This window comes from Alosa alosa, chromosome 12 (genome assembly GCF_017589495.1).
Source record: "Alosa alosa isolate M-15738 ecotype Scorff River chromosome 12, AALO_Geno_1.1, whole genome shotgun sequence".
Lineage (NCBI taxonomy): Eukaryota > Metazoa > Chordata > Actinopteri > Clupeiformes > Clupeidae > Alosa > Alosa alosa.
In genome coordinates this window covers 19,772,100-19,785,464 of record NC_063200.1, presented here as the reverse complement: position 1 = coordinate 19,785,464, position 13,365 = coordinate 19,772,100, and positions in this window count along the sequence as shown.

Here is a 13,365-nt window from a genome sequence, read left to right as displayed (position 1 = left end):
TGTCTCGATATATTTTAACAAATCTAAGCAAAAATATGTCAAACAAAGGACATTTTCAGAGGGCAGAGATCAACAAATCTGTTGAGCCATACCCAAATTCATCTACTTTCAAGGCTACTCTTTTAAATGTAGCCTATCAAAGATTCCTTCACAATATAGAATTAGGACCCCCATCACTTAATGCACACCCAAAAATGAAATTAATCTGATGAACGGTCTCAAAGTAGGATACTATAGCCATTACCAGTGAAAAAGCCACTCTTTCTGTCGTCAGATGGCAACGCTAGACCAGACTACCATTTCGTAGGCCTACATATGGTTATGATCATTATCATCATGTCCAACAAACAGTGATGTAATAATAATAATGCTTACAGAAACAATCGGGCTTTTGCACCATTCGGTGCTTGGGCCTTAACAAGCTTGAAATAGTTGTGAAGATTGCCCAGAGGAGGAGGAGAGAAGAGAAGGATGCATCAAGTTTGTTTTAACCTTTGGCCAGCATTACTGGCACTTCATAGCCAAAAGTTAATTCCTTCATTTCACACCAAAAGTATCAACATTTATCACAGTGTTTATATATAGTGTAAGACTTGTGTAAGTGTTGTGATTCCCTAATATGGTTTATTGTAATTCATATTACTTCTGTTTGGCTTTATTATCCAATCAGCTGTTTAAATAAAGGTGCTAATATCAATTTCTAATAAAGGTATACTGTAATTTAATCACTAACTGATTGACGGAACTTCGTGTCTTAAATGAGTGTTGCCAACAAATGTGTCCACTAATTGATTCGTGGACTCTTGTATATGGCATATGAGAAATGTATCACACCAAATATAGCTCGGAGGTGCTAGCCATCATTATAGTTCACTTATACTTAACAGTGTGAGTCTTGTGGGTCTGTGGACTGACTCAGCCAAAGACATATAATTGATTTAAGAAATATTTTCCAGCAGAGTATTTTTACTTAATTATTTTTAAGTTATAGTTACAGTTAGTCCAAGTTACAGTATGTATAAATGCATAATGGGACAATAATATGTCATCATTCTCAACTAAAACTAGATGTACCGCAGAGCGGTACAAAATATGACCGCCGCCCAGTCCAGCACATTTTTTCTACAAAAATAAATCACGCTGAAAGGCCTATATGATTTTAACTGTCTCACTAAATTGCATTATCCACATTCAATTCTCACTGGTATCTGCTAGACAACAAGTACCAAAACATGATTAGTTCATAGATTTCACATGTAAAATTCATTTTATACAACCCCACCCCCATCTTGCCTGTTCATAATTCTGAGAAATTCTTGTGTGCATGTGTGCGTGTTTGTGTGCATGTGTGCATGTTTATGTTTATGTGTGTGGGTGTGTGTGTGTGTGTGCATGCTTGTGTGTTATGTGCCTGTGTTTGTATGTGTCATACATATGATTACTGTGAATGTACTGTATGTGTGTGCGTGTGTATCTGTTTATGCACATGTGTGCACATAGAATGGGTTAAGATGACCCCTGTAGGCAAACATACAGAAAAAATTGGTCATCCTAGGCCCTACGGTTCTCAAGATATTCACAGAAGTTCACAAAACTTGCCATGCATTCGGAGGGTGTCATAATGATCCTACAATTTCAATTTTGTGCAGTTTTGACCTATATCTTTAGTATCTGTGACCTAACATGGTCAAAACTGCACGAAATTGGAAGTGTAGGATCATTATGACACCCTCTGAATGCACGCCAAGTTTCGTGGAATTCCGTTCATGGGGGGCCATATAATAAATTAATTTATGTTACTGTACACCAACTGGCCTGTAGGTGGCCGGACACAGTTTTCTGTGAATATTTCGAGAACCGTAGGGCCTAGGAGGACCACCTTTTTTGTGTATGTTGGTCTTAAGGGGCCATGTCAACCCATCCCATTACCACTCAATTCATGTATAGCGCCACCTAGTTAATAATTAAAAAGCAAAACATTAGGTGTTGTAATCACAATATCTCTGGCTGACATGGTCAAAACTGCATGAAATTGAAAGTGTAGGATCACTATGGCACTCTCTGAATGCATGTCAAGTTTCGTGAACTTTCGTTCATGGGGGGCCATACAATAAATTCATTTATGTGTACATATAGTGACCGTACACCAACAGAGTTTTCTGTGAATATCTTAAGAGGATAGGATGACCAATTTGTTGCATATGTTTGCCTCCAGGGGTCATGTTAACCAATTCCATATGCACACATGTGCATAAACAGATATTCACACACACACATACATTCACAGTAATCATACATATGACACATACACACACAGTAGATATATGTACGCATGCATGCACATGCACACACACAGGCACACCCACAAGCACATGCATGCACACACACACACACACACACACACACACACACATAAACACGTACACGCACACATGCACACAATTCAACAATTTCTCAGAATTATGAACAGGCAAGATGGGGGTGGGGTTGTAATGTATTTTACATGTGAAATCTATGAACTAATCATGTTTTGGTACTTGTTGTCTAGCAGATACCAGTGAGGATTGAGTGTGCTTAATGCAATTAAGTGAGACAGTTAGAATCATATATGCCTTTCACCTTTTGTTTTTAGCCAGCAGCCAGACCAGCAGATACCCTGACTTTGCTGAATTACTGAAGCTAAGCAGGAACAAAGTAGGAAATGAACACAATTTGACAAGCGTGACTTATTTTTGTGGAAAAAATGTGCCGGACTGGGCGGTGGTCATATTTTGTACCGCTCTGCGGTACATCTAGTTCTAAGTTGACCAGTAGGGTATTCTCTCAATAATATAAAATGGGAAATATAAGATGAAAAACAGTTCAGATTTATCATCAGGCAGTAGGAATTCAATGCAACAAAAGTAAGAACACCTTTCATTACTGAGGTTCAAATAATGGTGACATCTGAAAATGTCACCTCATCTGGCACCCTTTGCACTCATGCAGCCCAATATCATCACAGAAGTCACTGACAGGGCAAAGCATTATCCCATGGGAGTCTGGGCTAAGTTCACGCCAAACATGCTGGACCCCATCCGAATTGAGCTAATCTATCTTGGGCTCATCAGACCAAAGAATGAGCTCCCGATATTCAATATAAGGCTTTTTCATATTTTTCATATTCTTTAGCCAAATCTTGCAATTTTGTTCCAGATGGGGTCCAACATGTCCATGTGAATCATGCATTGTCCCTACAGTGAAACACTAAGTTGGAAGTATGATTATATGACTGCCACATGAGTACAAAAGAAGTAAGGTGAGGTAGTTGCTGTGATCTTGTACCTTGCTCAGAATTTCCACAGACAGTAAGCACTTTACAGAAAATGCTAGACAGGCTAGACACTCTCTACTCTACCAAATGTGTATGTAGTTACCATGTCTTAAATTAGACTCACAGATTGGCATTTCCATATTGGAAAACCAGTAATATACTGTAAACAATAAAAGGCTTTAACAAAAGTTGTCAAGGAGGTTGGTGAGGAAAATCATCACAAGTAGTGTTATGGTGTCAAAAAGTAATTTACATGTTTAGTTTTTCACAACCCTTTCATGTAGGCCGATGCATTTATAAATGTGCCGTCATACAAGGTTTAAGTCTAGTACTTCAGTACAAGAAAACTTTATTGGAAATCTCCATTGAAAAAGTTTTTTTTATTCTAGAACTATAGGCTAAATCCATGTGCAGTTAACTTATTGACAATAATGTTTAATATTTATTTCATTTTTTAATTTTTATATAATATTTAATATTTAATTTACAACTTCACAAATCGGCCGTGTCCTGTACATAGTGAAATACAATATATACTGTATATTTTAATTTGTCATGCTACAGATAAGCTTAGCCAACCAGTTCTTCCCGATTGAGATATCTGCCTGTAATAGCAAAGGCAGCAGTAGTAATACGAAATATATGGCTTGTTACAAACGATGACAGTGGTTGAGAGTACAGCAGTTTAGGAGGCGAACATTTAAATGGCAAGGATGTAAGGGATAATGGACGACATGGTGGTCTGTTCACAGAAGTTAATGCACGGTCGAGGTTGTAAAACGGCCCCGACGCGAAGTGGAGGGCCGTTTAAACCTCGTCCTGACGACAGCGCAAGCTGTGATAAGAATTTGAATTTATAGTGAATGAATGTTTTTAATCTTGGGAAAATGTAATCACTATTTCAACAGAATCTGGTGGATCCATTCACTCATATTCATGCAATACATGATAGCGCACCCATTATCTAATCTTTGTTTATCTGGCAAAAATGTAATATGAGTCAGTAAAGAGGGAGAGATTGGCAGGAGCTACAAACATTTAATCAATCTTAACATATGGTTAGAGTGTGAAATATTTTTTTGCACGAGTGCTTAGTGTCGAAATTCTATAGATTCTTGTTTTCTCTCTACCAGGTCTTGAGCCTACTCATATAAGTTCCTATCTGCTTACAGGAGCAAGACTCTGTCCTGGTTACCTCCCAACTCTGCCTAGCCCTCAAAATACTTCTTCCTCCATTCTGCCACCAAACCTGTTAAATGTATTTTTATCCAGGTCCCATGTCAGTTCTGCCAGCTTGTGGAGATACATAAAACCATGAATGAAAATTCATTTATGAATGAAGCTTAAATGTCTCTGAGAGGAATCTGAGATCATCTCTGCCATTTGGCAAGCCTGATTATTGGAAGCTTGACTGCCCAGTTAAGTCATTTACTTCATCCTGGTATCTCTCTGGGTGTCACCAAGGGAGAGTAATGGGTTAAAAATGAATTGCAGTTCCAAACCTAAATTTGTTTCTCTTACCTGGCAGACACTCAGAAATGTCTTTTCCCCCCTGGTCACTTGTTACTTGCCAACTGGAGCACATAGCTCCACAAAATCTACTCACATTTTTATTACCAAGCGACACATCACACTTCACCTCATCAGGCCAAGATTTATTGAAGCATTAGCAGCATGACATCTGGAAAGTTATCCACAGTTGGCGCCCTTGTATACTAGCTGGCTGCCATCAGGCATTGGCTCCCTTGTATACCAGCTGGCTGCCATCAGGCATTGGCTCCCTTGTATACTAGCTGGCTGCCATCAGGCATTGGCTCCTTTGTATACAGGGGTTGAAGTGGGGGGGGGGTGCAGTTCAGCCACCTCAGATAAATTAATAATAAATATATTCTTTCATACCAACGATATAGCGCGATGATATTGTTAAAATAAATGGTGAGTTAATTTTTCGTGTGTACAGAGGTGACCAAGAAGCTAGCAATTCTTGTCCAAAAAGTATTGCTACAGCACGATATTCAATATGTTGTCCAACGGTGAGTCATTTTCCCCCCGTTGCACCAAAGACTTTCTAATGAGGAGACACAGCACTCAAAAAATCCCCCATAGAAATGCATGGGGTTAGTTTGTTATGCCAATATGGCAGTTTAGAGTAGAGTTAGAGTTAGTTTAGTGTAGACTTTTGTCTACACATATCCCACCCCTTCCGCGGCAAAATGTTGACACGTGAATACATTGAGCCAATCATGTGGTGTGTTGTGAATACATTAAGGCAATTATGTGGTGTGTTGTGAAGACATTGTGCCAATGTAACGGATGCCAGCTAGCTTTGCTGTGCTTGTGGAACGTTGGTAAACCTCACTCCCCGACGCCTCAAGAATGCTGCTGGCATGTGAGCCAGTAGCCTGGGCTATTGGCTCAATTGTTAGCGCGCTTGCCTCCCGATCCGAGGTGCTGCTGTTCGCGGGTTCGAGTCCGGGCGTGTGCAGGGCTGAATCGCGCAGGTTCAACACAACGCAGGTTACACCAATCATGTATTGTGATCTCGCCGCTGGAGCAATGTTGGTGTCGTGACTCGTGAAGCCTTGCACACGCGCATTTCTGCCAAAATAGATGCCCGATAAGTGCCCAATAGGCATTGCAATATGGCCGCCGATTTTAGGGACTTGCCAAAAAAGACTTTGGTTTTTAGGGTTCCCCCACCTGCCAAATCCCACTTTAACCACTGCTTGTATACTAGCTGGCTGCCATCAGGCATCGGCTCTCTTGTATTCTAGCTGGCTGCCATCAGGCATTGCAATGTTTGGCTTTCCACTGAGCTACTTCACTCTTAGGCAGGCATCACACTGCAAATAACAAACTGGTAAACCATATTCTAAAATGGATAGTTCCGGTCCTTGATTATGATTGGCTGAATCACATTTGATGGCGTTGTAAAATCCAGCACAAACATACACCTTGACAGCATTTCGTTCTATATTACTGCGCTACCACACCTTGATACAAAAGTTAGAGCAGCTGTGTCTCGAAGTTGCTTGGCAATCATTCTGATAGAGGAAATATATTTCTTGGAGGAAGAATGATTATCTATGAATAAATTGTTACATTTCTTGATGCTATGCTTAGTAACTGTTTTAGAAAAGCAATAAGCCACTTGAGCCCGTAAGTTACACTGATTTTAAAACAGCTAAGGGGGGTTTTAGGCACTCTGCTTGCACGTCATGCCTGACAACGCCCCTTAGCTGTTCTTAAATGAGTGTAACCTACGGCCTCTAGGGGCTTATTGCTTAAGTAAACCCTAATAGAAAATTGGCCGCTTGCTGCTGGTCATTGTGATCACCATCTTATACCAGCCCCGTAACATGGCACTGTAAGCCTTTAACCTTAAGTTTGAACTTATACTGTATATACATTAAAAGTATATATTTTTGCATGTATTATGATAGGACAGTGAAGAAACAGACATGAAGCGAGTGGGAGAGAGAGATGGGATGGGACTGGGACGGTTCAGACTCGAACCCAGGTCCCCGTGGGCTCTGTAGCGAGTTGCACTACTTGTTTAACTTGTCTTTGACCTTTGCCCCCCTACTTTGTCTCAGACTACTTCCTGCAAGAGCCACAGTTGGTTGTGGTAGACTGACTTCAATTTCTCTGAGTGTTTCTCTCTTATCTCCAACAGCTGAAGTCTTAGGAAGAGAGTCTAATGAACTACAAGTTAGGGTTAGGACTCGTCATTGTCAAGCAGGGGCGTCGGACTGGGGATAAAAACCAGTACTGATTACTAGGCCCCCAAGGGGAGGGAGGGCCTGGGATATATTTTATTGTTCCAATACAATAAAGAGTTCCATATTAAAATAACTTTTTCTTAGTTTTACATAGGTTGTACCACCTGACATGTAAACTGTACAAGTCCAGCTATGAAGAGAAAGTAGCGATTTTTTTTTTATCTTTACCTTTTCACTCATCAGTAAAGGTCACTTGGGGAGGCCATATCCTGTTTACTCTTGCTGAGGCCATATCCTGTTTACTCTTTCCCCTCTTCAATTCAAATAAACGGTTTATGAATGTGGTTGCACCGTCTTGACATTTGAGATATCCTATTGTTTTTCAATTTTCCAAACAATTTAAGAGCTAGTAAACTAGTAAATAAAACAAAATACAATTATACCCCCATATTTATTTTTAATTTCCTTACCTTTTAGATTCTATATTTAATACTTTTCACATAGTGTTAATTTGCTTGGATGGTTGCGCCACCTGACATTTTGAGGGTTTGAGATGACAAAACATGATATATATATAATTTTTATGAAAAACAGAAAATATGTTCAAATTATACAGGTTTTATAGAATAAAAAGATGCTTATGAATAATTGAAAAATTATTTAATTGAAAAATAATTGAAAAATTATTTTAAACCAACTAATGGACTAGGACACAGAAATCTGCATGTCACGTCATTGACCCACATATCCAGTAGATGTATGAATGAAATGCAGCATCAACTAACATCCAGCAATCAACTAGCATCCAGCAATCAGTGCCAGAGTGAAAATGTTGTGAAATTGCTGTAGAAGAAATCTCTGCTCCATTTGCATTTGACACATCTAGTTATTTTGCATTTTAGTCTGATTCCCTGACAAAGATGTTAAAAGCTAATTTTGATAATAATCAGAATGAGATTGAAAGTTCTGCATACATCTGCATGGTGGATGATAGCCAATTCTGTGACTTTCATCACCTTACAAGTTATCCTGCAAAGGCCTGTGGCATTTATTAAAGCACAACTGAACTACTATTGCTGAAGAGCATATTTTATACAGATTTGACATAAGCACACCATTTCAGTTAGTAATGTCTTTGTTTTTGTGACATTCAAAATACTTATACATGTAAGTATAAGTAAGTATACTCTTTTGATCCTGTGAGGGAAATTTGGTCTGCATTTATCCCAATCCGTGAATTATTGAAACACACAGTGAGGGGAAGCACACACTAATCCCAGCGCAGTGAGCTGCCTGCAACAACAGCGGCGCTCGGGGAGCAATGAGGGGTTAAGTGCCTTGCTCAAGGGCACTTCAGCCGTGCCTACTGGTCGGGGCTCGATCACGCAACCCTCCAGTTACAAGTCCGAAGCGCTAACCAGTAGGCCACGGCTGCCCCCAATTATAATTATAATTATCTAGATCATTAGATTTGTGTTTGTCAGACACACAAACAGGAACCAACACCATTCACATGTGTAATATGCACACATTTTGGATTTTACAGGCCTGCAACCCATTCTTAACACCCTTCAGTCAAAGCATCATTAAAGGTAGTTGAATGTGACCTAAATTAAACAGTCTCACTTTCTCTCATTCTTACAAGCCTATCTAGGAGGCTGTTGTGAAACAGCCAGGGGAAATGATCTTACCACTTGTGGTCTGGGTATTACTCATACTCCTTCTGCTTCCTGATTCTGTTCAGCCCCAGCTCAAGGGAAACAGGTGGCTTAAGGGTGCTCATTCTTTTTAATTTGTTAGCCATGTGGGGAATCCCTGGGGCATGCTAGGATTTACTGCAGCTGCCCAAATCAGTCATTCACAACTCAACTGTTTAAAGTCTAGCTTTAGGCCACTTTCCTTAATGTTACGTTTCCGGGAGTATGGTACATCAAACTTCAAACTTCAACCATGAAGAAGTTACAGTAAATATGGTATTACTATGAAAGCGGTAGCCAACTGTGGCAGTCATTATTATGCATTGTTATTAGACTAGTATAACAATGGCTCTAGGCAGCGCTGTTGAGAGTGAATATCGGAAATGCCCACATGTCAAACTTAGATATACAGCTTTCACACATACAGCATAGTGTTTGTAACCATATACTGATGACATAAAAACAAACATAAAGACAAGGTGTCATGGTATGGCAGGAGGGCCCAAGAGCAAGACTCTTCCAGGCAGAAGTTCAAACAAAAACATTTTATTGTACTAATACAAGCTTACGTACTTACAAACAGACAGGACTCCGACAGGACAAACAGAGAGACGAACCGACAAAAGACAGAGGAACATGGGGGTAGAAATACACAGACTACTTAACAGAAAGACAGAGGACTGGACGAGACCAACACAGGGCAACGTACAAAATGGCCACCAGGGTGGCACAAAGTTAATCAGTCCCAGCAGGATCCTGACACAAGGTTTCAGGAGGAGACCATGAGAGGTATAGAGAACAATAAATCAAAATGCCATTGGTTTCCACTGAATCCATTCCATTCCAATATTTTAATATTGTTTAAAATATATTGCCTAATTAATGTAATTAAATCTTAAGAGCTAAGGAGTGAGTGCAATGAGAATATTTTGTCAACATCATTTGCTTTTGTTTGCGTTTAGCCAGTTAAAATAATTACAATAGACAGAAGCCGTTAACAAATATGGGCCATTAAAATAAAATCTACTGGCATGATGACACGATTTATCTCAGATTCTGAAGTGGGCCATGAAAGCATGTTCTAAAAGTCAACACTAGAAATACTTCAAATATCTGTAGACTGTAAAAGCCCCTCTGGGCTCATTCCTGAAACTCTGAATGAGATAGAGGAGTTGATTCAGGGGTCACAGAGATTGGCATTGCGCAGTGGGCTAGGCAGTTAGAGTGTGAGCAACGTAAACAGAAAAGTAAAAAAAAACAAATGACCCCTTCATGTAATGGCATGCCTCCCGGCCCTGGATTGTTGTCATGCATTTACCAGCTGTACTCTAGCCAACCCGCAATGCTTGTGTGTGTGTGTGTGTGTGTGTTTGTGTGAGCGGGTGTGCATGCTATTCTCCCTAATCAGTCTTTCAATGGGGCACTTAGTAAGCTGACATATATCGTTACCCTATTGAATTTCTCTTTACAAACAGATAAAACTTTCAACTGTGACACAAGTGAAATCATTTAAAGGTACACTATGCAACATTTTACCTAAATATAACCTATACAAAGCCAATTTGATGGTAAACAAACTTGTAATAGGGGAATCGTTCACCTAGTATAGCCATAGCCCTAGCGGGTCGCTACCGAGAGAACCAGCAATGCAACTTCAAGAATTGACGACCCGAAGACATCCTGCAAGAATCGTGAAACATTACCGTCTGTAGATATAGCTCTTTGGAGTTTTTGCCTGTTGTTACTCCACAACAAAAGCATTTTCATTGTGCACAGGGGGAACAAGCCATTAGAAGTAGGCTATTTACAACGCCGTAAAATATAAATATATCGCGACTGTAGGGGGAGCTCTAGATTGATGATGAAGAGAACACTAAGCATCTATGCCACACAAATCTAGAACGATCACAGATCTAAAATGCATGGTCTAAAGCGAAGTGCATTTAGGGTGTGTCCAGTAGTCCAAATATAGTTTGACGGTGTTTCCTTGAAGAGCAAGGAGCACGTTATACCACAGTTCTTTGGTATTATGATGACAAGTGAACACATCTCTGCAGAAGGAATCTGCTTGCATGTGCAACTGTGTATGAAACAGCAGGATTTCGCCAAAGCTTGTTTTGCTAAAACAGGTGTTTATTTGTGTGTGTGTGTGTGTGTGTGTGTGTATGTGTGTGTGTGTGTATGTGTGTGACAAGCAGAGTACACATGACACTGTAGGCCTACTTGTCTAGTAATTCAAGTTATAGGCAGCGACAAAAAAGTCTTACACTTTACTTTCTCAGTACTGACTTATAATTATAAGGTTATATATGAAAATATATCCTGAAAAAAGCATTCGAATGTATGAATAACACTCCTAAGGACATTCATCCAAGCATACCAGCAGTCTTTGCATTGCATTGACAGGGACTTGTTGCTAACATCTTGCCACTAGACAGATCACAAGTTCTTGACTGTACACTCTCAAAATAACAGGGAAATTCTGCACATTTGACTTTAGACTAGGTTTTTCTTGGTCTGTGGCATTATCATATTCAAAATAGTGGTGTCAAAATAGCAATTTTTGATCATGCGCCTGACCACACCTCTTTTTTTTTCAACATGCCCCTGAGCGTAAGGTTAATTTGTAAAGTGTGCCTGGCAGGATAATAAAGACAGCGTTGGCTAAACTAGGTAAGACAGTTGATCACGTCTGTGTTATCAGTTCTTTTGGGAGTGGCAAAGTTGACTTTAAATAAATAAATTTGATATATTTGATATATATATTTTATATATAACATATATATAGTCTGGCTATGCCCAACACAGACCAACACACAATAAAAGCCAAAGAAATTCCAGTGCCAATCAATGAATAGCTGATATATTTTATATTTGGATATATAATATAAATTATCTATTTATATCAAGGGCATACTTCTGTAATGTACGTTCTTCAGATATTTTGTCAAATTCCTGAACATATAAATTAAATAAGTACTGCATGCTTTATTATATGATAATATATTAATTAATGAATGTAATTGGCCTACAGGAGAAATTCTTCTACAGGAGAAATTGAAATATGGAACCCAACTCAAAATCTTGTGGAGGTGACTAAAGCATGATGTTTGTGTGTGTGTGTGTGTCTCTGTGAGCGTGTGTCTATGTGTGAGTGTGTGCACACGTGCATGTGTATGAAATAGCATCACTTAATTGACTTGTGGGGTCTCCTGTGAATGTTTAAGGTTGCCTTTAATGTGTCAAAACCATATAGGTCCCCTGCCTAATTTGGTTTCTCCTTAGTGCTTAGTGTGCAGACTTGAGATTAATATAAAGCCCTGATAGAACAGGGAGGGCCCAAGAAACTACCAGAGGAGAGCCCCCACACAGTAAGTTGTCACCTTCCTCCCTGGGCACCACAGCAGTACCCCAGATAGGATGTACTGGACTTTGTAGAATGGCAAACACTTCTACATGCCACAATGACAATTATTATTTGATATCCACTGTACTGCGTGCATTTTAAGTGAATGAATAGGTTCCATCCAGCCTGATTAAGAGAAGTGATGTACTGACAGACTGAAGATGAGTGATATGTCCAGGAAGTGAAACTGGCTTCTATCAAATCCCCAGCTGTACATTTATGAAAAATATTTAACTGCAATTTTCTCCTCAGGGGAGCTGACAGTTCATCTGGCCTTGGGGAAACAAGGTAAGATTCTTTATATGCTTTAGATTTGGTGGTCCAAACTATTCTGTGGGCTGCTCATTCAGATACTCACAGTATGATAAGAGAGCCTATTGCTCCTCTTAGTCTGGTGGCAGAATAGAGGAGAAGAAATGTTTTCTGAATGATTCAGAAGAGATTGGCAAGAGCAAGATAGGAAGCAACCAATATGACAAATGTTGTGAATGCTCTCCCTTCTTTGGTGTTTAATATTATGAGACTGTTATGTACTGGTGTTTGTTATGTTGTGGTAAAGCTATCTGTTTTTTTCTCTCTCTCTTGCTGTTATGTGTGGCATGTTGTGATATGCTCTCTGTGATCATCACTTGCATATCAATTGACATGAGACTGTCCACGTTCACCTGTTTAGTGCCTGCCACCAGTGCTCACAGTCATGTGTACTGACAAAGTGTGACACACTCAAGACACTTTGAAGTATCTTGCTTAGTGCATTGCACACACTCTAAGTCATCACCGAATACACAATACACAGCTCATCACCAGTCAGCTTATAGCAAAGCAGCACAGAAAACTATTTCAGCAAAGCAATGAAACATTCTGTAAGTCGCTTTGGACAAAAGTTTCTGCTAAATACAATAATTGGCATGTAATGTAGTCTTACCAACATTTTATTTGTAAGTCACTTCGGACAAAAGCGTCTGCTAAATCATATAACCATAACCATAACTATAACCAAAGATTCTAGAACAGAGCTCTGTTCTAGAATCTTTGACTATAACAATAACCATGAAAGCATTCTTTAGAATGTTTAGAACAATCAGTGTGTAAAGTTAAAATTGAAGTTGACTGGTATTTAGCAGGTGCTTTTATCCTATCCTTGCTTTTCAGGTTATTTTACTTGTCTTGAAACTGAAAATTTGATCTGATTTTAAAAGTCTGTTTGCATACTTTCACTAAGCAAGG